The sequence below is a fragment of the Lytechinus variegatus genome, chromosome 11, assembly GCF_018143015.1.
Source record: "Lytechinus variegatus isolate NC3 chromosome 11, Lvar_3.0, whole genome shotgun sequence".
In the NCBI taxonomy this organism is placed as follows: Eukaryota; Metazoa; Echinodermata; class Echinoidea; order Temnopleuroida; family Toxopneustidae; genus Lytechinus; species Lytechinus variegatus.
The window spans coordinates 23,881,224-23,907,067 of record NC_054750.1 but is presented as its reverse complement, the minus strand read 5'-3'; positions in this window follow the sequence as shown (position 1 = coordinate 23,907,067).

The following is a 25,844-nucleotide window of genomic DNA, read 5'->3' as shown; positions in this document are numbered from 1 at the left end:
AAATTTGAAGGGATTTTTTGGCAAATCCGTTCTAAGCTAAAATCGTATAGTAATGCGTTCATTTAGCACAAACGTGCAAAGTCTCATTTCCTGACCCGGTTAATTAACAAATTATAATATAAGTCCAAAGTCTTTATTCCAAACCCGGTTTTTTCAAAAATTATAATATAAATCCAAAGTCTTTATTCCAGACCCAGTTGTTTCAAAAATAATAATATGAGCCCAAAGTCTTTATTCCAGACCCGGTTGTTTCAAAAATTATAATATAAATCCAAAGTCTTTATTCCAGACCCGGTTGTTTCGAAAATAATAATATGAGCCCAAAGTCTTTATTCCAGACCCGGTTGTTTCAAAAATAATAATATGAGCCCAAAGTCTTTATTCCAGACCCGGTTGTTTCAAAAATTATAATATAAATCCAAAGTGTTTTTCCAGACCCTGTTGTTTCAAAAATTATAATGTAAATCCAAAGTCTTTATTCCAGACCCATTGTTTCGTAAAATAATAATATACGTCCAAAGTCTTTATTCCAGACCCGATTGTTTCAAAAATGATAATATAAGTCCAAAGTCTTTTCTCCAGACCCGGTTGTTTCGAAATTATAATATAAATCCAAAGTCTTTTTCCAGACCCTGTTGTTTCAAAAATTACAAAATAAATCAAAAGTCTTTATTCCAGACCGGTTGTTTCAAAAAATTATAATATAAATCCAAAGTCTTTTTCCAGACCCTGTTGTTTCAAAAATTACAATATAAATCAAAAGTCTTTATTCCAGACCCGGTTGTTTAGAAAAATAATTATTAAGTCCAAAGTCTTTATTCCAGACCAGGTTGTTTCAAAATTTTAATATAAGTCCAAAGTCTTTATTCCAGACCCGGTTGTTTTGAAAATAATATTATGAGCCCAAAGTCTTTATTCCAGACCGTTGTTTCAAAAATAATAATATGAGCCAAAGTCTTTATTCCAGACCCGGTTGTTTCAAAAATTATAATATAAATCCAAAGTGTTTTCCAGACCCTGTTGTTTCAAAAATCATAATATAAATCCAAAGTCTTTATTCCAGACCCGATTGTTTCGTAAAATAATAATATACGTCCAAAGTCTTTATTCCAGACCCGATTGTTTCAAAAATGATAATATAAGTCCAAAGTCTTTTCTCCAGACCCGGTTGTTTCAAAAATTATAATATAAATCCAAAGTCTTTTTTCCAGACCCCGTTGTTTCAAAAATTACAAAATAAATCAAAAGTCTTTATTCCAGACCCGGTTGTTTAGAAAATAATAATATAAGTCCAAAGTCTTTATTCCAGACCCGGTTGTTTCAAAAATAATAATATGAGCCCAAAGTCTTTATTCCAGACCCTGTTGTTTCAAAAATTATAATATAAATCCAGTCTTTATTCCAGACCCGGTTGTTTCGAAAATAATAATATAAGTCCAAAGTCTTTATTCCAGACCCGGTTGTTTAAAAACTAATCATATGATCCAAAAGTCTTTATTCTAGACCCGATTGTTTCAAAAATTATAATATAAATCCAAAGTGTTTTTCCAGACCCTGTTGTTTCAAAAATTATAATATAAATCCAAAGTCTTTATTCCAGACCCGGTTGTTTCATAAAATAATAATATAAGTCCAAAGTCTTTATTCCAGACCCGATTGTTTCAAAAATGATAATATAAGTCCAAAGTCTTTTCTCCAGACCCGGTTGTTTAAAAAATTATAATATAAATCCAAAGTCTTTTTCCAGACCCTGTTGTTTCAAAAATTACAAAATAAATCAAAAGTCTTTATTCCAGACCGGGTTGTTTCAAAAATTTAATATAAATCCAAAGTCTTTTTCCAGACCCTGTTGTTTCAAAAATTATAATATGAATCAAAAGTCTTTATTCCAGACCCGGTTGTTTAAAAAATAATAATATAAGTCCAAAGTCTTTATTCCAGACCCGGTTGTTTCAAAAATTATAATATAAATCCAAAGTCTTTATTCCAGACCCGGTTGTTTTGAAAATAATAATATGAGCCCAAAGTCTTTATTCCAGACCCGGTTGTTTCAAAAATAATAATATGAGCCCAAAGTCTTTATTCCAGACCCGGTTGTTTCAAAAATTATAATATAAATCCAAAGTCTTTATTCCAGACCCGGTTGTTTTGAAAATAATAATATGAGCCCAAAGTCTTTATTCCAGACCCGGTTGTTTCAAAAATAATAATATGAGCCCAAAGTCTTTATTCCAGACCCGGTTGTTTCAAAAATTATAATATAAATCCAAAGTCTTTTTCCAGACCCTGTTGTTTCAAAAATTATAATATAAATCCAAAGTCTTTATTTCAGACCCGGTTGTTTAGGAAAATAATAATATACGTCCAAAGTCTTTATTCCAGACCCGATTGTTTCAAAAATAATAATATAAGTCCAAAGTCTTTATTCCAGACCCGGTTGTTTCGAAAATAATATTATGAGCCCAAAGTCTTTATTCCAGACCCGGTTGTTTCAAAAATAATAATATGAGCCCAAAGTCTTTATTCCAGACCCGGTTGTTTCAAAAATTATAATATAAATCCAAAGTCTTTTTCCAGACCCTGTTGTTTCAAAAATTATAATATAAATCCAAAGTGTTTTTCCAGACCCTGTTGTTTCAAAAATCATAATATAAATCCAAAGTCTTTATTCCAGACCCGATTGTTTCGTAAAATAATAATATACGTCCAAAGTCTTTATTCCAGACCCGATTGTTTCAAAAATGATAATATAAGTCCAAAGTCTTTTCTCCAGACCCGGTTGTTTCAAAAATTATAATATAAATCCAAAGTCTTTTTCCAGACCCTGTTGTTTCAAAAATTACAAAATAAATCAAAAGTCTTTATTCCAGACCCGGTTGTTTAGAAAATAATAATATAAGTCCAAAGTATTTATTCCAGACCCGGTTGTTTCGAAAATTATGATATGAGCCCAAAGTCTTTATTCCAGACCCTGTTGTTTCAAAAATTATAATATAAATCCAGTCTTTATTCCAGACCCGGTTGTTTCGAAAATAATAATATAAGTCCAAAGTCTTTATTCCAGACCCGGTTGTTTAAAAACTAATCATATGATCCAAAAGTCTTTATTCTAGACCCGATTGTTTCAAAAATTATAATATAAATCCAAAGTGTTTTTCCAGACCCTGTTGTTTCAAAAATTATAATGTAAATCCAAAGTCTTTATTCCAGACCCAATTGTTTCATAAAATAATAATATAAGTCCAAAGTCTTTATTCCAGACCCGATTGTTTCAAAAATGATAATATAAGTCCAAAGTCTTTTCTCCAGACCCGGTTGTTTCAAAAATTATAATATAAATCCAAAGTCTTTTTCCAGACCCTGTTGTTTCAAAAATTATAATATAAATCCAAAGTCTTTATTCCAGACCCGGTTGTTTCAAAAAATTATAATATAAATCCAAAGTCTTTTTCCAGACCCTGTTGTTTCAAAAATTATAATATAAATCAAAAGTCTTTATTCCAGACCCGGTTGTTTAGAAAATAATAATATAAGTCCAAAGTCTTTATTCCAGACCCGGTTGTTTCAAAAATTATAATATAAATCCAAAGTCTTTATTCCAGACCCGGTTGTTTTGAAAATAATAATATGAGCCCAAAGTCTTTATTCCAGACCCGGTTGTTTCAAAAATAATAATATGAGCCCAAAGTCTTTATTCCAGACCCGGTTGTTTCAAAAATTATAATATAAATCCAAAGTCTTTATTCCAGACCCGGTTGTTTTGAAAATAATAATATGAGCCCAAAGTCTTTATTCCAGACCCGGTTGTTTCAAAAATAATAATATGAGCCCAAAGTCTTTATTCCAGACCCGGTTGTTTCAAAAATTATAATATAAATCCAAAGTCTTTTTCCAGACCCTGTTGTTTCAAAAATCATAATATAAATCCAAAGTCTTTATTCCAGACCCGGTTGTTTCGAAAATTATGATATGAGCCCAAAGTCTTTATTCCAGACCCGGTTGTTTCAAAAATTATAATATAAATCCAAAGTCTTTTTCCAGACCCGGTTGTTTCAAAAATAATAATATGAGCCCAAAGTCTTTATTCCAGACCCGGTTGTTTCAAAAATTATAATATAAATCCAAAGTGTTTTTCCAGACCCTGTTGTTTCAAAAATTATAATGTAAATCCAAAGTCTTTATTCCAGACCCGATTGTTTCGTAAAATAATAATATACGTCCAAAGTCTTTATTCCAGACCCGATTGTTTCAAAAATGATAATATAAGTCCAAAGTCTTTTCTCCAGACCCGGTTGTTTCAAAAATTATAATATAAATCCAAAGTCTTTTTCCAGACCCTGTTGTTTCAAAAATTACAAAATAAATCAAAAGTCTTTATTCCAGACCCGGTTGTTTAGAAAATAATAATATAAGTCCAAAGTATTTATTCCAGACCCGGTTGTTTCGAAAATTATGATATGAGCCCAAAGTCTTTATTCCAGACCCTGTTGTTTCAAAAATTATAATATAAATCCAGTCTTTATTCCAGACCCGGTTGTTTCGAAAATAATAATATAAGTCCAAAGTCTTTATTCCAGACCCGGTTGTTTAAAAAATAATCATATGATCCAAAAGTCTTTATTCTAGACCCGATTGTTTCAAAAATTATAATATAAATCCAAAGTCTTTTTCCAGACCCTGTTGTTTCAAAAATTATAATATAAATCCAAAGTCTTTATTCCAGACCCGGTTGTTTCATAAAATAATAATATACGTCCAAAGTCTTTATTCCAGACCCGATTGTTTCAAAAATGATAATATAAGTCCAAAGTCTTTTCTCCAGACCCGGTTGTTTCAAAAATTATAATATAAATCCAAAGTCTTTTTCCAGACCCTGTTGTTTCAAAAATTACAAAATAAATCAAAAGTCTTTATTCCAGACCGGGTTGTTTCAAAAAATTATAATATAAATCCAAAGTCTTTTTCCAGACCCTGTTGTTTCAAAAATTACAATATGAATCAAAAGTCTTTATTCCAGACCCGGTTGTTTAAAAAATAATAATATAAGTCCAAAGTCTTTATTCCAGACCCGGTTGTTTCAAAAATTATAATATAAATCCAAAGTCTTTATTCCAGACCCGGTTGTTTTGAAAATAATAATATGAGCCCAAAGTCTTTATTCCAGACCCGGTTGTTTCAAAAATAATAATATGAGCCCAAAGTCTTTATTCCAGACCCGGTTGTTTCAAAAATTATAATATAAATCCAAAGTCTTTATTCCAGACCGGTTGTTTTGAAAATAATAATATGAGCCCAAAGTCTTTATTCCAGACCCGGTTGTTTCAAAAATAATAATATGAGCCCAAAGTCTTTATTCCAGACCCGGTTGTTTCAAAAATTATAATATAAATCCAAAGTGTTTTTCCAGACCCTGTTGTTTCAAAAATCATAATATAAATCCAAAGTCTTTATTCCAGACCCGGTTGTTTCGTAAAATAATAATATAAGTCCAAAGTCTTTATTCCAGACCCGATTGTTTCAAAAATGATAATATAAGTCCAAAGTCTTTTCTCCAGACCCGGTTGTTTCAAAAATTATAATATAAATCAAAAGTCTTTATTCCAGACCCGGTTCTTTAAAAAATAATAATATAAGTCCAAAGTCTTTATTCCAGACCCGGTTGTTTAAAAAATAATCATATGAGCCAAAAGTCTTTATTCCAGATCCGATTGTTTCAAAAATGATTATATAAGTCCAAAGTCTTTATTCCAGACCCGGTTGTTTAAAAAATAATAATGCAAGTCCAAAGTCTTTTTCCAGACCCTGTTGTTTCAAAAATCATGATATGAATCCAAAATCTTTTTTCCAGACCCGGGTGTTTAAAAAAATCATGATATAAATCCAAAGTCTTTTTTCCAGACCCGGTTATTTCAAAAATTATAATTTTAGTCCCAAATGAGATATATTAATGATATTCCAGTGGAATAAAAATGAGAATCGCGCTTAGTCTTTTCTCCAGACGCTAATGGTAAATTGAAAATCAAGCATAGTCTTTGCTCCAGACCCGGTAACTAAAAGCTGAAACTTTATAGTAATGTGTTTATATGGCACAAAAATGCGAAATCTTTTTTCCAAACCCGGTTAATTAAAAAATTATAATATAAGTCCAAAGTCTTTTTTCCAGACCCATTTATTTCAAAAATTATAATAATTATAAAAAAACAAAGACCCACGATCCTATTTATGTTGAATAACATGGAAATGTAGCGTAGTCTTTCTGTCAGACCCAGTTATAAAAGTCATTAAAAACACCACAACAACAACAAAACAAAGACCCTGCAACCATTAAAGGTCAAGTTCTCTTCAGAAAAATGTTGATTTGAATCAATAGAGAAAAATCAGACAAGCACAATGCTGAAAATTTCATCAAAATCGGATGTAAAATAAGAATGTTATGACATTTCAAAGTTTTGTTTATTTTTAACAAAATAGTTATATGAACGAGCCAGCTACATCCAAATGAGAGAGTCGATGATGTCACTCACTCACTCTTTCTTTTGGTTTTCATTGTTTGAATTATACATTATTTCAATTTTTACGAATTTGACGATTAGGACCTCCTTGCCTAAAGCACAAAATGTTAAAATAATAAATTTCCACGTGTTGCAGGGAGGAATGAAACTTCATTTCACATGACAATGACGAGAAAAATATTTCATATTTCATTCAAGAAAATACAAAAGAAATAGTGAGTGAGTGATGTCATCAGTTCCTCATTTGCATACCGACCGAGATGTGCATATAACTGTTTTGTGAAATGAAGCGAAACATTAAAATGTTATAACTTTCTTATTTTACATCCGATTTTGATGAAATTTTGTGTTATGCTTGTTGATTTTTTCTCTTTTTATTCATATCAAGTTTTTGTTGGGGTGGACTTGTCCTTTAAAAGAAGTAATTTCTTGTATATTCCTTCCTTTTTTCTTTGAAAACACCTAAATAACAAAACATTAAAATACATATGAAAAAAACTGAGAAATAAGATATCAGTAAACAATAGGGGGATTACTTCCCGAAAACGATAAAGTTGTTGATTGACGATCTATGATATATTCTTTCTAACAAGATGGGATAATCATTCCATTCCATGTTTTTATTTGGCAATAAGTCATGATTGACTATTTTTGCCACCCACTGTATGAGAAGTAGGGTAACAATTTTATTTAGTATTATTTTTATTACTTCTTTTTGTCTCACCTGCATAGCAGAGTGAGACTATAGGCGCTGCTTTTCCGACGGCGACGGCGGCGTCAACATCAAATCTTAACCTAAGGTTAAGTTTTTGAAATGACATCATAACTTAGAAAGTATAAGAACCTAGTTCATGAAACTTGGCCATAAGGTTAATCGAGTATTACTAAACATCCTATTAGAGTTTCACGTCACATGACCAAGGTCAAAGGTCATTTAGGGTCAATGAACTTAGACCATGTTGGGGAATCAACATCAAAATCTTAACCTGAGGTTAAGATTTTGAAATATCATCATAACTTAAAAAATATATAGACCTAGTTCATTAAACTTAGACATAAGGTTAATCAAGTATCACCAAACATCCTGCATGAGTTTTACGTCACATGACCAAGGTCAAAGGTCATTTAGGGTCAATGAACTTTGGCCGATTTGGGGGTATCTGATGAATTACAATCAAAACTTAAAAAGGTTTTGGATCTGATTCATGAAACTTGGACATAATAATAATCAAGTATCACTGAACATCTTGGGCAAGTTTAAGGTCACATGGTCAAGGTCAAAGGTCATTTAGGGTCAATGAACTTTGGCCGAATTGGTTTTTTTGTTGAATTACCATCATAACTTTGAAAGTATGTTGGTCTAGTTCATAAAACTTGGACATAAGAGTAATCAAGTATCACTGAACATCCTGTGTGCATTTTAGGTCACATGACCAAGGTCAAAGGTCAATGAACTTTGGCCATAATGGGGGTATCTGTTGAATTACCATCATAACTTTGCAAGTTTATTGATCTGACTTTTGAAACTTGGACATAAGAGTAATAAAGTATCACTGAATATCCTGTGCAAGTTTCAGGTCACATGATCAAGGTCAAAAGTCATGTGAGGTCAATGAATTTTGGCCACATTGGGGTATTTGTTGAATTACCATCCTATCTCTGTAAGTGTATTGGTCTAGTTCATAAAACGTGGAAATAAGAGTAACCAAGTATCACTTAACATCTTGTGCGAGTTATAGTAGTTTTCAAAGTCAGCACTGCTGCTATGTTGAATCGCGTGATGCAGGTGAGACGGTCAGAGGCATTCCACTTGTTTAGTATTATTATTTCTTGTATATTCATTCCTTTTTTTTTGAAAAATAAAACACAAAACCTTTAAATACATATAAAACAAAAAACTGAGGAATAAGATATCAGCACACAATATGGGGATTACTTCCCGTAAACGATAAGGTTGTTGATCGACGATCTATGAGATATTATATAAAAGAAAATCATTCTAGCAAGAGGGGATAAAGTTTTAACAAGTTCTTCGGTACTTTAAATTTTCAGTGTACCAAGCACCATTTGTAATATATTCAGCATTTTTTTTTATTAGTTACAATTCCAATAATCTCAGTGGCCTAAGATATATTTTCTGGGGTTATATTGACCCGTTAAGTAAAGAGAGAGAGAGAGAGAGAAAGGATTTATGTGATCAAGAAGTGATAAGATAGGAAAAAAACTGATTTGAAATGACTGAAAGAGAGACAGGCAAAGAAAGAAGAGCCCCCTCCCACACCCGTACAAGAGTTACGGAGTTAGACTGTCCCGTCGGTGCATTCAGGTCCATCAACATCTTGAGGTTTAATCTTTCCAGGGGGCAAACGTGTGTGGGTGTGTGTTTGAGTTTTGTCAGACGTGTCTCAATCAGATATGATTATTTACGTCTGGGACCGACCTTTAACGTCACCATCCGAAAGACGTGACCAGGGCTCGAACCTCGAACCTCTGCATCAATTTGTAACTTACCCACATAGCTTGGATTACAGGCGCACAACGCCCAGTCTTTAAATATGGTGTAGTCTTTGCTCTAGACCCATGCAGTTATTTCAAAATAGGAAATTATTAGAAACGATAAAAACAGACAAACTATATTAACAAAGACGCCACAATATCATTGATGTAGAATAACGTTGTTGTTGTTGTTATTTTGGGTTTTTAAGGCGCGTACCATTCAGATCTGAATATTTACACCTTTTATTAATTTGACGTTTCTGTGGTATTCAATTCAATTCCATTTTATTTATTTCACTTCCATCAAACAAAAACAAGTTGTATACCAACTTACGGTATGCCTTATCACAGGGTTTTATAGTTTGGGAGATGCTGGTGTCTAAGTTTTTAGATTAATCTTTTGCTTAATTTGTATTTTAAGAGAACTGGATGTGAGGTAAAGACAACTCTCTAAACCCAAGCATTTTAACTGGGTTTAATTTTAAAGATTGGTCTCAGTTTTGATTTTTTTCAATATTTATTTATCTTATAAATAGCTAGGTCTAGACGAAGGTCTAAGCATAATAATAATGTTATTCAATAGGAATAAGAATATGACAAAGTCTTATGTTTTTAAGATTGTTTGAATTAATTTGTAAATGACTGGGTCTGGAATAGAGACAACGCTCTAAACATGTGCTTTTGTACTTGGTCTTAATTTGGAGGATTGTTGGTTCTTAGATTCGTTGTTGGGGGTTGGGTTTTATTGTTTTTTTTTTTATTCTTGAAATAATTGTGTCTGGAGGAAAGTCTACAATCGATCTCCATGTTATTCCACAGTAGTTAGATTATTGGGTATTTGTTTTAGACAATTTTATTTCTAAATAATAACCAAGTCTGGAAAATGGACGTTTTCTTTGCAAATGCATAATTACAATGTTTTGTAGGGGTCTTAGTATTATTATACAAAAGAATCTGGGTGTGGGGTACAGACATATTTTTTACTGGGTGTAAATTTTAAAAATTGGTTTTAGATTTGATTTTCTTTTTTAATTCATTTCTTAGATAACCTGGTCTGGAGGAAAGAGTACGTTTTACAACTCATGTTATTCCAAGAGAATATGATAGGGTCTTATGTTAGAAGATTTTTTTTCGTAATTTTTGTAATGATTAGGTCTGGAATAAAGACAACATTCTAAACCTCTTTTTAAAAACATGTTCTTAGGTTCAAGGATTGCTTGGTATTAGATTTGGAGTTATTTATATTTTTACTCTTAGCCTTATTTTGAAAAACAAATGACTGGGTCTGGCTGAAAGACTACGCTATATGTCCATGTTATCCAGCATTTATAAGATTATGGGGTCTTTATACGGTTTTTGTTTTGTTGTTGTTGTTGTTGTATTGTTATTTACAATTTTTGAATAGCAGGATTTGGAGAAAAGGCTAAGTTCAATTTTCTTTTTTTTCCACTGGAATATCATTATGGTATCTTAGTTTGGACTTATATTATAATTTTTGAAATAACTGGGTCTGGAAAAAAGACTTTGGACTTACATTATAATTTTTTAAACTACTGCGTCTGGAAAAAGACTGGACTTTTGTGCTATATGAAGGCATTACTATAGGGTTTTAGTTTTTAGTTTTAAATAACTGGGTCTGGAGAAAAGACTATGCTTGATTCTCAATTTACTCATAGCGCGTTTATTCACAATACGTTCAGTATGATTTAAAACAACAACAAAGACTTTGATTACACCAGTTTCAATTAACTGGGTCTGGAGAGAAGACTAAGCTCGATTCTCGTTTTTATTCCACCGGAACATCATTATCGTATCTTAGTTTGGACTTATATCATAATATTTGAAACAATCGGGTCTGGAATAAAGACTTTGGACTTATATTACAATTTTTGAAACAATCGGGTCTGGAAAAAGACTTTGGATTTATATTATAATTTTTGAAACAACCGGGTCTGGAGAAAAGTCTTTGGGCTCATATTATTATTTTCGAAACAACCGGGTCTGGAATAAAGACTTTGGATTTATATTATAATTTTTGAAACAACCGGGTCTGGAAAAAGACTTTGGATTTATATTATAATTTTTGAAACAACCGGGTCTGGAGAAAAGACTTTGGACTTATATTATCATTTTTGAAACAACCGGGTCTGGAATAAAGACTTTGGACTTATATTATTATTTTTTAAACAACCGGGTCTGGAATAAAGACTTTGGATTTATATTATAATTTTTGAAACAACAGGGTCTGGAAAAAGACTTCGGATTTATATTATAATTTTTTTAACAACCGGGTCTGGACAAAAGACTTTGGACTTATATTATCATTTTTGAAACAATCGGGTCTGGAATAAAGACTTTAGGCTCATATGATTATTTTTTAAACAACCGGGTCTGGAATAAAGACTTTGTACTTATATTATAATTTTTGAAACAACCGGGTCTGGAATAAAGACTTTTGGCTCATATTATTATTTTTGAAACAACCGGGTCTGGAATAAAGACTTTGGATTTATATTATAATTTTTGAAACAACCGGGTCTGGAATAAAGACTTTGGATTTATATTATAATTTGTTAATTAACCGGGTCAGGAAAAGAGACTTTGCACTTTTGTGCTATATGAACGCATTACTATACGATTTTAGTTCAGAACGGATTTACCAAAAATCCCTTCAAATTTATTACATTTGTGGGTAAAGTCATTATTACATTTGTGGGCGATCAAAAATTATTACATTTGTGGGTAAAGTGCATTATTACATTTGTGGGTGAAATTATTACATTTGTGGGTAAAGTGTTATTACATTTGTGGGCGTTATTACATTTGTGGGTAAAGTGTTATTACATTTGTGGGCGTTATTACATTTGTGGGCGTTATTACATTTGTGGGTGCAACAGGGACAGTCCCCCCCTAAATTTTTGTTGAGAATCTTTTTTTTTTGCTCGTCAATTTTTTTCCTGCGTCCCCCCTAAATTCAGGTAGACCCCCCCTTAAAATTGTTATGGCCCCCCTAAAATTGTGGTTGACAACCTTTTTTTGCTGGAAATTGTTGTGGTCCCTTTTAAGATTTAGGTGGTTAATTCAGGTGGACCCCCCTAAATTTTTTGCCTTCCGCCGCCAATGCTCTTGCCCCCCCCAAAAAAAAAAAATCACGACCAAGAAAAAAAAGAAAAAGGAAAGCAAAGGGTGAAATATATCATTTTGAATATTTTGTCGAAATCTATCACAAAATTGGATATTTGTTTTTGAAATGTCAAAATTTTGCTCGCTCGCAACTTTTTAAAAATTTCACATAAAACAGCATTTTCCCTGTGCCCCCCCCCCACTTTCAAGCAACTTCAATCCGCTGCTCCTATTTGTATGTTTATAGCTTCTCTCTTTGCAACCAATTTTAATGAAAATCAATAAGAAATTTCATACGTCATGAATTTGGGTTGTGATAATAATTTTTTTAAATTGGACTTGGAAAAAAAAAACCTTTTCCATCTTCATCACGTAGTTCCTAAGTCTTCAATGTTGAATAGTTGGATTACTTGAATGAAAACATCTGTTACACCAGTCCTGCAGATTGAAAAAAATAGAGAAAGAAAATCAATTAAATTGTCATGATTTATAAAACAAATGTTTTAAGAAAAGTGAGACTATGCATATATATGTTTCTTCAACACATGCCATAGGAAATCTTACTTCTACTAATTATAAACTTGTACTTCTATAAAGCATATATATCACTTAAACATGTTCTCTGCAGTTTACATACCACTCTCCATTCTAACTACATGTACTCTTTGAAAAAATGACTTTGAGAGATGAGATTTCTTGTAAATATGAATATATAAATTAACATATGTAAATTATATGAATAGACAGAATTAAAGTTGATATGTTTTGTTGCACAGAATATTTTGATCTGTAATTAAAAACGACAATAACTATAATCTAAAAACAAAATTGAAATGGGTTTTTCAAAGGCAGGTCTATTTGTTGCCAAAAAAATGTGAACAACCTCCATTATCAAAAATAATCACTAACTATAGCTCACTCACTCATATAACCGCTGTAGTTTGTGTTTCTCTTTGTGGTCCAGGCACTGTTCTATTAGGCCTACTTCACCAATTATTTATCATCATCAATCACCTCCATGGAAATTGTCAAACTGCATCATCCTATTAGACAAAATGTAAAACCAAAAAAAAAAATCGTAAATCTACAAATATGAAATATGAATATCACACTAAAGAATGAATAAAATGAATTTTATAAAATATAACTCATGAAAAATAAATATTGCTTTGTTTATAAACAAATAGGAAATAAAAAGGCAATTTAATTACTAGTAGATCAAGGACATGACCTAATTTTATAAATTTGCCCAAAGTACATATCTTTTGACATTGGTTCTACTTTAGACTCGAGAGCCTATATATTTAAGAAGTGTATGTTCAGTACAGATCCTACCTCTTTGTGGCTCAGGTTATTTTTATTTAATGTAAACATGGTTAACATTCAATGCATGTTATGTATCTGTAATTTTGAATGGGTTAGTTTAACTTTAATACCTTGATGAGAATCTGCAAAATGATGCATGCACTTATGATCATCATCTTGAACCACATAGGTAGACCTCTATACTGTTTTTCTTGTCCTTCAAACTCAACCTGTTTTTCTTGTTCTTCAAACTCAACCTGTTTGTGAAAGAAAAGAGTACAATAATAAGAAGTGATATTTTTCATGGCCGTTTGTATAGGGGAGGGATTTGGGTAAGAGCTGAAATGTGAAAACCTTCATCAAAAAAAGAATTGCATGACATCCTTCAATTTTATTTTAGAAAATGCACAAAACGGCCATAGGTAATATTGGTTACTTCTGGCCCTCGCTTTCTGAATTTTAGGTTTCTCTAATTTTTTTCAAATGTCTGCCCCCCCAAAAAAAAAAAATCTGCATCTTTTTATTTCAGTTGACTTTAACATAATTTCATCTCATGCACTGGGTCTAGATCTATTTGTAAGAAAGTATAGATCTAGTCCAAGACTCAGAGCTGTGCAACAGCATTCGCGTATCTAAATTACTCGTAGGTCTAGATCTAGATAGTAACGATGGACTCTCGATCTATCTAGACCTAGAAAGTAAAGCTTTGGTTCTAAACTGAGATCTAGGCCTATATGGATTTGATGTCTGACTTTTATTCCTGGCTAAAAGTTTAAACTTCATTGCCATTATTGACCAAGATTAGATCTAGGGCCTAGTCCTTGGTCCACTGACACTGACAGACATACTCGTACATGTAAATGGAGTCGTTTAGGCCCAGACCTAGATCTAGGCCTAAATTACAGACCTAGATCATAAGCCCTGGGCCTGGGGTAAGTGTCGCGGGTTGGGAAAGTATAATTTAGATGACTAGATTTGAATTAGGTTGGCCTAGAATTAGAAAGCATCGATGAATAAAAGTAAAGTACCGTAGATCTAAGTCTAAAATAATAAGAAGCAACACTAGTTGCTGGTTTCTAACCAAGTTAGAAATTAGATCTAACGTTAGGCCTATCTAGATCTAGGTCCTAGATCTAGCCTATTGATAATAAGACAAACATGCAGAGCAGCATATTATTTCTTATAGACCTCTACAGGAATAACCGTCGTTTCTGGGGATTTATTCAACAATTTCTGACATTAACTATTCGTGAGTGAGCCAACACAGTTCAGCGGAACAACCAAAATAGAGAGACTGAAGCTTTTGGTCTAGTTATTTCTAAGACAGAGTCTAACTATAGACCCTATTTATAAATAACAATAAGTTAAAATGGGTGGGGGCTAACATTGGCGGCGGAAGGAAAAAAAATTTGGGGGTGTCTACCTGAAATTTTGGGATGGACACATGTAAAAAATTGGACAAGTGCTCCAAAAAATTTTGACAAGCAAAAAAAAAAAAAAAAAAAGGTAATCAACCTAAATTTTAAGGGGGGGGGAACACACGTTTCAATGGGGGTCCAAGTGAATTTAGGGGGGACGCAGGGAAAAATATTGACAAGCAAAAAAAAAAAAAAAAGGTAGCAAAAAAAATTTAGGGGGGGACACAGTGGCGGATCCAGAGGGGGCGCCCCCCCCTATTTTCGCCGGATTTTTTTTTTTTTTTGATGGTTATATTTACTGGATTGGTACAATGTAGTCAATTTCAAGGGCTAGATCTAGTCAAAACTATATTTTAACTTACGCTCATGGCCTTTGTGTTCGCACAAATGCACCTCTGTCGGTATTGCAATATGTAAATTCCGGAATTCCAGGGCGCGCAAGTCGATTGGTTGGAAAGTTGCACCACTTGTAATCGGGAGTTGCAGTGCAGTGACCAGTGTGAAGATGTTGGATTGGATATCATTTTTTCCCGAAATTTTGTGTTTTTTGTAACATGCGTTTGTCCGTCTTTATGGCAAATACATGTAAATTGTAAGTAACAGATCGCGAGAGAAAGTGTCAACGATGCGAATGATAATGTCTATCCCCGAGATTATTCTTCACTCAAAGATGAAGCCCTATATCGGGCGCCACGTGCGCAGCATTATCATTCTGCCTTGGTCATGTACGTTTTCACTGAAATGTATAGGTCCAGTGGCGTAACTACGGGGGGGCATGGGGGGGGCACGTGACCCCTACCCCCCCCCCATCGGCTGACCAAAAAAAAACGGGGAAAAGGAGAAAAAGAGGAAGAAAGGGAGAGAAACGTAGTGGAAAAGAAGACATTATTGTTCATTATAATGTTATATTATATCATAATTATGTTATATTACATAAGAAACATTTCTTTTCATAACTTTATGAAACATAATTTGCATAGGGCCTATGTCTTCATTGTTCCTGGTGCTCACATTGTCTGTTTACCGAGATATATAATCCTGTTATACTATAAAACCTCCCGTTTTCAAGTCAATATACAACAAACTGCCAAATGTATTTCCTCGCACTTCGAGTTATTATTTTTTTATGTACAATAGTGTGCTTCTTTTTCATGACTACTTAAAAGTGATGGCCCCATTAAAGGTCTTAATATAAATCATTTCCTGTCCGTGCTTACGTTCGCAGTAGTGGCTTTGTGTAATATGTCTGCTCTCCATGAATTCGTAGAATCAGTCCTTAAAATGTCCCTTTTTCTGATCTGAATATCACAAATTTTCAGCTCGCATCATTTGGTTAGTGAACTACGTATGGTCTTCGTGAATTCCTACAAATAAGCCTTAAAATGCCCCCCTTCAGGTCTGAATTTCCTAAATTTTCAGCTCGCGCTTCGCGCTCGCAAGATTTGATTAGTGAGATGGGTATGTTAATCATGATTACAAGTGCTTTATGTGCATGTTTAGATGTATAATTCTAACAAAATAAGCAAGCGCTTATGGGCAATCGCATTAGATGACTATGGTGAGATGTGTATACTCTTAATGGATTCCTAAAATATAGTCCTTAAAATCTTCCTGTTTGGAGAGTCAATATTTAAAAAAATTTCAGCTCGCGCTTCGCGCTCGCATTATTTAGCGAGACAGGTACGTATCATGGTTACAAAAGACTGATTATAATGTCCCTATTTAGGTCTGAATATCCGTTTAATGGCACTGTCCTTAAAATGTCTCTGTTAGGTCAGTATACCTGGCAACTGGGCGCGCTTCGCGCGCTCACGAAGTGACTCAAAATTTTTGCTGGTGCCCCCCCCCCAATGCCGTGACCCACGGTACGCCACTGTATAGGTCAGACATATTTGTATTTAATGTAAACTAACTTTTACACTTTCTGGTAGATTCAGAGGCATATTATCCAGGGCGCCCCAACTAAGTTTCGCCGAAGCAATCATTCCAACGAATTATTATCAAGGAGCAAAATTGTATATTCTCAATCACCAGTCGACCCCACTCCGCGTTTGCTGTGTATAGGCAGCTATATGTCAGCGTAAGGAGCGAAGATTTTATGTGACGGGGGGGGGGGGTGGGGGTTGGGGGGAGAATAAAAATACTTTCGTGCTGGGGAAAAACGTCCCGAGGACACATTGTGTATTGTTAAAAAGTAGAAATTGTGACATAACCCCCCCCCCTTACCCCATTTTCAATGTTTGATAATCTATAGGTTTGCTGATTACAATATATCCATTACAAGTCTCAGTTTCGTATCATTTAAATTTGACGTTTCAATCACACGATGCAAGCAAGTGAAGAGCCTTTGCCAAATGTATGTTTTGAATGACCGCTTATACGGTGTGTGACTGGAAACCAGCTCCTAAATGAGTCAGTATGTGTCTTTTATTCATGAAGTTACAGTGATTTAAGTGTGCATTTTTCTTCTAAAGGTGCTCTCAAAATACGACTTTTGGACATGATTTTTTGAAAAAGTCCTTGCCGTGGGAGGGGGGTATCCCCCCTCCCACACCCTCCCCCCGCTCGGTCGCTTCGCTCCCTCGCCGCTGGCGCCCCCCCCTATTTCAAAATCCTGGATCCGCCCCTGGGACACGTCCCCCCGCTTCCGCCGCATATGGGGGCTAAATGCAGAAGCCTGGGGACCGTTTCATCAACATTTTTGTCTGACAAGTTGTCAGATCTGACATCTTTCCTTGGTTCTCATTGGCTGAGAGGCACTGTTACTATAGTAACTGTCGGATAAAATGGGACTTGTCGGATAAAACGTCCGACAAGTCCTTTCATGAAACGCTCCCCTGAAGTTATGCAAAATAAATTTGATATCTGAAACTGAAAGTGAGGATTGACACAATGACAGGTGCCACACTCCACTTCACAGTTTATTCCTGACTGGGTTTCGATCTACTGAAGATAGATGCAGATCTCCCTCCATCTCCCTCTAGATCTAACGTTACAGTATACAAAAAGAAGCTTCATTCTTCTTGATTTAATCAATCATGGGTTGGTCCTTGTTAATTGGAGGTGAACCAAACCGGCCCGAAATTCTCTCGATGACCAATCGGCTAGGAGCCCATACAAAATACATGTGGTTAACACAGCGGCATAACCGCAACACTGCAAGCAACATACAGGCTGTACTGGGCGACGATGACAATTTAACTTCAATTTCAAAGACCAAATTCTGCTTTCCTTTAAAGGGGAAGTTCACCCTGAAGAAAAGTTTATTGTAAAAATAGCAGAAAAATTAATAAAAATATTGGTGAAGGTTTGAGGATAATCCGTCAAAGATTAAGAAAGTTATTAGAATTCAAAGTTTTGGATTTGTGACGTCATATGCGAGCAGCATTCCTACATAGCGAATGGTAAAAAAATCAAAGAAATGTCATTTTCTCACAAAATTGAAAATGGTTTCTACAGTACCTTTTGTATATCAATAGACAAATCATTTCACACCCGATCATAGATAGAAAACAAAATAAAGTCATCAGGAACCATACAAAATTTGAAATTCATTGATTTTTTTACCATTCGCTATGTAGGAATGCTGCTCGCATATGACGTCACAAATCCAAAACTTTGAATTCTAATAACTTTCTTAATCTTTAACGGATTTTCCTCAAACCTTCACCAATATTTTTTATTAATTTTTCTGCTATTTTTACAACAAACTTTTTTTCAGGGTGAACTTCCCCTTTAACAGAAGAATGATAGCAAACTCTCTAATTTGGTAGAGAAATATATAACCTGAGATCACAAAATACTGTGTGAAATTTGTAAATAGTCCACTGAATTTATGTGGTTATATCAATTTTTACGTACTCACCGGAGTGTTCGTAGGTCCATTTTTGTGTGGAAAGAAAAGTTTCATATTCGGGTTCAGAATGAATAAATTAGATGACGTAATGAGGTCAAATGAATAATTACTTCTGTAACACGATACCACTAATATCGATGACAAAGAATCGGGGAAATCGCGTATTAATGACGCTCTTAGCCAATGAAAAGGGCGGAATATGAATATATTTACGCTCATGAATGTCAATGGGGGCTTATTTTTGTCTTCAAATGATCCCGGTAGGCGGAGCCTAATCTCATTTGTTTTGTGCTGAACGCGCGCGCAGCTTTCGGTCTAGTAATATATTATAAGGTCTTTGATAGTGGGTATGTGCCGCGGAGGGGACCCCCATTTTTACATTCAAATTTCCGTTCCGAGGCATAGCATTTTCTTCTTATCGAGAAAAACGAAGAGAGAAATCCGCTCCAAAGCTTTGCATATTTTTCGTTCGCCGCTCCGATCGCATCGACCTGCTGCAATAAGCTGCAATTTTGGTGAAAAGCGGCCGCAGAGCTCACCCGGCGGAGGCCGCGCTAGCTGCATCATGCACGCATGACCGTTCCATATAGGGATGCATACGCACTCACACGCTGGCGATCCGTTCCAAGGACCCCGTCTTCACAAACATTTGTCGTTCCGAAGACCCTCCTTTTTACAATAAGCCCGCTCCAAGGCCCCGTTTTTTGTCTCGCCCGCGGCACACCCCTACCACTTTTTTGTTCGAGTGCCCCCCCCCCCGCAGCTCCCCACTCGGCGCCATGGTCTTGAGAAGCATCCTAGCTGTAATTAGAAGTCTGCAGATACATGTATATGTTCCTGTTTCTACCGTGTGGCATCGTTAGTGCAAGTGTCAGGTAAGTTTAAGTGGTTGTCGCTGTCTTGTACCGTCGAAGTAACCCATTTGTGATTCGTGAGTCCTAACAATTGTCAGTGTTGTACCTGTAATTAATTAACCACTTGGTCATACGTATCGTCTGTATCGTGCCATCACAGTAACTCACATCCACCACACATTACAATTTAACTTCATTGGCGATTGCGAGTTTTCGGATCGTCCTGTGTGCCTGTCATTTTTATTTTCGTCATATCATATACGTTCGTTTTTCATTTTAGCTCATGAAAGTAATTTGTGAGTGATTTTGGAGTGTATAACGAACGGGGAGTGAGGAGTTTCCCGCTCTCTACCGAGAATTATAGATTTCCGTGCCGTGATTACGTGGATTCGCATGCATCTCGCGCACTTCTTGTTCGAGTTTTATCATTTTTCCGTAGACCTACATGATATCATTTTTTGTTTGTTACAAGTGGATTTTGATATATATTTGCCATATCTAGGGAATTATGTCAAGTCCACTACGTTGCATTTTCATTGCAACGCACGTGGTATTCTCTATGCACAGTACACCAATAAAGGTGCACACGCCCTTCATTCTTTGGTTACACTTAATGCATTTCTAATCGCATTCTTCGCGAGTCTCTTCTTTTGTTTGGCTCGCGATCAAGAATTTCGCTCCTTGCATATTTTTTGCGTAGCTTACCATCTCGTTGCTTGTGTTTGAGAATTCTTTGAAGTCTGCCTCTAAGCTTGGATATTTTTAGTCCACCATTGTCTTTAAGATTTTTTTCCAAATTCGGAGCATTCACACCACACCACTTTAAAAAAAGTCGGGTGTGAGTATTTGGTGGTTTTATTGGATTGGAAAAGTTAATTTGAACTTGAAATTCTCTCTCGATCCTCAGTAATTATTCCAGATGGTATAAGTTTCCTAGAATTTCATACTATTGTATATCGGGCAGTGTACCAATATTTTGAGGGCGTAGAGTCGCTATCACATACATTTTCCAGTGTATATTTTCTATCGACATTCAGCAAGTGTTTTTTACAACCAGTTCTGTACACATTGAGTGACAGAAAGAGTGTTAGAAGTTCTTTTACTCCTGGTTGCCGAGTTAAGTAATAAGCTGGATTTACTTCACACTTTTACCCAACTCGAAATTACATTTGTGTCGGTGGTTATAGGTGTTTTTTTTTCTGAACTTCAGATCTTACCTGTTACTAGAAAATAGAATAGAATAGAAATGGTTTATTTGAACAAAATAAATCATTCGCGGCCCAAAGGCCGAATTACAGATTTTCAGACAAATACAAAAATATACATGAAAATTACAACATAATGAGAAACGGGAATTAAAAACATAATTTTGGGGGAAAAATCACATGCCTGGGGTAAATACATACATACGTTATTGGCAAATCAGTCATCATTGTAATACAATCATTTTGTAACCATTTACTATTTGATTCATTATCATAATTAATCTAAGATTTGATTATTATTATTTTTATCATTATTATTAATATCATATTTAACTATCCTTTTATTATTCACATTATCATCATAAAAAATTGAGTATTGCACATAGAGAAACATTGACACTTTGTATTACACTCATAAAAAATAAATGAAAGATGTTCGTTCATAGTTTACCACTGGTTTATATTGTTACGATGTGAGTAGTTATATGTCATAGTAACTTGAAAAGTAATGCTATAATTGTTTAGGAAGGCTAACAGATGTATTTGAATTCCGGAAGACTTGGCAATTAAAAAAAAAACTCTGTGAGAACTCATACATTAATTGATATATAAAGCGATTAGCAAACATGCTATACTGCAGTTGATGAAAAAGATTTAAACGACAGAAAGACAAAAAAATCTAAGCTTAGTTTGGTGTTGGAAAAGTAATTATCTAAAAGCAAAGTAAACAAAATCTTCACAAAATTTATGAGAATATTCAGTTATATAGAATTCAATAAGTCAATAAGGTAAGGGATGGCACTTTGTCGAAGTCGTTGAGTCCTACACTTCAATTGTTGCCTGACCCTGCTGTTTCTTAGGGTTCTGCCGACATCCTTCGGCTTAGGGATCAGGTGTGATAGTCTTTCATTCTTTTCCAGTTTCTGTGCAAAGGAAAGACATAAATCTTTCCTTCGATCTGCAAGAGACTTTAAGTGGAGTGATTCTAGTGCAGAGTCATATGATGTGAAGCGGGGACCTAGAATAATTCTTACAGTTCTCCTCTGAATTCGTTCTAGGGAGGCAATCTGTTGTTTCGTGAGTCCGCCGTTCCACACAGGGCACGCATATTCCAGGAGGGGTCTTAAGTAGCCAACGTAGATTGTACACAGATCATCCACACAAAGACCGTGGCTCCTCAATATCCTGATCATGTACATTCTCCCATTCGCTCGCTGGAGCATGTAGTCTACATGACACTGCCACTTAAGATCACTTTGAACTCTCACTCCAAGAACTTTAACAGTGTCCAGGGTTTTCAATGACTGGCCATTAATTCTGAACACTGGGGGCTCAGGAGGCGACTTCATGAAACATATTTGCATTGCTTCACATTTGACTGGGTTGAGGGTCATTCCGTTAAGGTGGGACCAATCTTGTAACTTCCGTAGGGCATTGACAGTGAGCTCCGGAGATTCATACGCAAATCTTGTGTTAATGATACTCATATCATCTACATACTTCCAGTGTAATAGATGGTCACTTTCACAAGCATCGTTGATGACAGCAAGGAACAGTATCGGCCCCAACAATGTTCCTTGAGGTACACCAGCGTGAAGTGTAGTCCAATCTGAAACAGAGCCCTTGTAGCGAACACACTGCTTCCGATTGGTTAGAAAATCCATGACCCATTGCACAAGATCAGGAGCTACTCCGTAGGCTATTAACTTCTGTAACACTATGGTGTGATCAATTCGATCGAATGCCTTACTGAAGTCTGTTAGGATAAGGTCAGATACTGTTAAGTATCTGTTAACTGTTAACCCTAAATAGACTGGGCTATTTCGACGCCTATAAAGACTGGGGGGGGGGGTGATTCAGCCCCCCCCCCTTATGATCTCGGCCGTTGATCGCGCGATCGCGACGAAAATTGGCACACGCGTTACCCATGGCATTATCTACAAAACTATAACATCAAATTCGGCAAAAAATCTCATGTCTCATTAATTATGCTAATTTATGCGTAAAATCATAGGTTTGCTCTAATTAATAAAATAATGACCCTGAAATGCTAATTTTTGTTTCATATACTCTAGATAGGCATCTGATCAAATTGATTTTAAAAAAATTTCAAAATCAAATTTATTTTCTTATGTATTCTATTGTTTTCTAAATTTCTTATGTATTTCCTTGTTTTTCGACTTTTTGTTTTTATTGTTTTTTCAATGGAAATTGTCGGGGACTTTATTTTGACCATAAACAAGATAAAATTAATTGATTTTAAGCAGTACAAGGAAAAATATACCATTTGGTCTTGTGAAAATTGGGCTAAAATGAATGAAAATAAAACGACTATTAGACCAACTGGTTAAGAGACGAAATGGTCATAGACGAACTGGCGATTAGAAGAACAGGGTTCATACTCTTTTTCATGAATAAAATTCCATGACTTTTCAATGAAAAAACGATTTTCCATGACTTTCAAGGCCTGAAACACAAATAAGTGAAATGCAATGATTTTCCAGGTTTTCCATGACCCGTACGAACCCTGATGAAGTAATGATTGGACCAAATTGTCGTTGTACGAGATATTGATGGACGGAATATATGGTGAGTGGACGAATGGCAATTCACCCCTGGCCCGTAGCCTTGAGTTTTTAGGGGGTCCCTAGCAGCGACGTAACTACGGGGGGGGCATGGGGAGCACGTGCCCCCCCCCATAGGCTGACCCCCAAAAAAAACGGGGAAAAGAGAAAAAGAGGGAAAAGAGGGAAAAGGAAGAGGAACGTGAATTTTGGCTAAGAACACTATTTGCATTGGATTTGTACACAAATTCACGGTTTTGAGTAATTTTGGGTCTGCATGCACTTACGAAATGTTGCGTAATTTTGGAACCGCGTACCCGGGGGTCACAATTTTGGTCTCAAAAGTTGTGCGAGACTTGAAAGTAAAAAGTCAGCGAGCGACGCGGTCAAAAAATTTCGCGCAGCGGATTTATCGCGAAAAATGTCGAGGGGGGGCTGAATCAGCCCCCCCCCCAGTCTTTTTAGGGTTAAGTATGTTAAGTAGTCATTAAAAAAGAAGCATATGTCACTACATAAAACAATAATATATTTGGTGAATATTGACTTCAAACGGGTTTATCTCTCTAAACAGACAATGTGAGCACCATGAACAATGACAACATAGGCCCTGAGCAAATTGTGTTTCATAAAGTTATGATAAAAATGTTTCCTATGTAATATAACGTAACATGATTATAATGTAATATACCATTATAATGAATAATATTTTTTTCTTTCCCACTACGTTCCTCTTCCTTTCTCCCTCTTTTTCTCTTTTCCCCGTTTTTTTTGGGGGTCAGCCTATGGGGGGGCACGTGCTCCCCATGCCCCCCCCCCCGTAGTTACGTCGCTGCTAGGGACCCCCTAAAAACTCAAGGCTACGGGCCAGGGGTGAATTGCCATTCGTCCACTCACCATATATTCCGTCCATCAATATTTCGTACAACGACAATTTGGTCCAATCATTACTTCATCAGGGTTCGTACGGGTCATGGAAAACCTGGAAAATCATTGCATTTCACTTATTTGTGTTTCAGGCCTTGAAAGTCATGGAAAATCGTTTTTTCATTGAAAAGTCATGGAATTTTATTCATGAAAAAGAGTATGAACCCTGTTCTTCTAATCGCCAGTGCGTCTATGACCATTTCGTCTCTTAACCAGTTGGTCTAATAGTCGTTTTATTTTCATTCATTTTAGCCCAATTTTCACCTAGTCTTATAAGACCAAATGGTATATGGACTCAATCGCTATTGGACCAACTCGTTATTAGACCAAATGATAGTAGACGAGTTGGCAATTGGACGAACTGGTATTGGACCAAATGAAAATAAACCCAGGCTTGGTACACCCCTGGATTTCTAGGTTTTCTGCACTCCAACTGAAAAGAGCAATATATTTAATACACAGTTAATCATTACAATAAACAATGAAAGATCGTTAATTGAACTTTAAAGAACCCGTCCCCTATTTGGGCAACACGTTACGTCATATACTTTTCTTACCATCTTGTACTTTATATATATATTCCTGTTAACAGAATGGCGTTCCGACCCGGGATTCGTTCTTTCTCCCTCGTATTGGTCATTTTAGGTAAGATGATAATTGGAATGAAATAACATTGATAACATTAATTTGTGGTAAAATTTACAACCAAATCATAAATCGCGAACGGGTAAGTGCACTGAGTCGATAAATGTATCTCGTTTACAGATAATGGGACCAAATACCGAATACTGAGTCTGTGCTGATTGTACAATCTCCCAACTTTTTGATAAAACAGTTAAATTTGTCTAATCATTGTTTCAACAAGAACTGCATTATTAAACATGTTTTAAAATTAAAAGGTATATAGTAATTTTAATTATTTGATCAAATCCAAAACTGTTTTTTCTTGTGTCGACTTCCGCTGATGAATTTACATTCAATATTATTAGTCTGGTAAAAAAAATGGTTTGACCCCAAAGAATTGCAACAAAAGGTTTTCAACCGTTTCTGGTATTTGACCTCAGGAACAACATACTAAGAATCTCCCAAATCCGCATCCGGGAAGTGGTAATTTCGGTGCATATTCCATTATCTAGGGGTAAAGTTATTTGTGGAGTAAAATATATATGCACTCCAGGGTACCTTGGAAATCCAAGATGGAGCTCAAAATGGGTGCCGTAGGCTAAAAATCCAAAAGTCATCTATTACCTAAGTGGTCTTAATTTGGCTTCTACTCAATTGGATTGAAGGTGAAGTAGTTCATTTGGATAAGTTACAAGGACAGTCAGTGGTCTGGTGTGTCCAAAAATCAAAGATGCCTTCCAAAAATGAAGTTAAAATTGGTTCTGATAACTAAAGTAAACATTGCTTATGTCCTTTCCGCCGGGGAGATATGGTTTGGGTGTCTAAACTATGATTTCAATGGTCAAATAATAGATTGGGACAGGATACAATCAGTCAGTGGTCCAGTATGTTAAAAAAACAAGATGTCTTTTAAAAATGGAGTCTATTATTGAAGTTGCAACTTAAAAAAAACACATAGTTTGT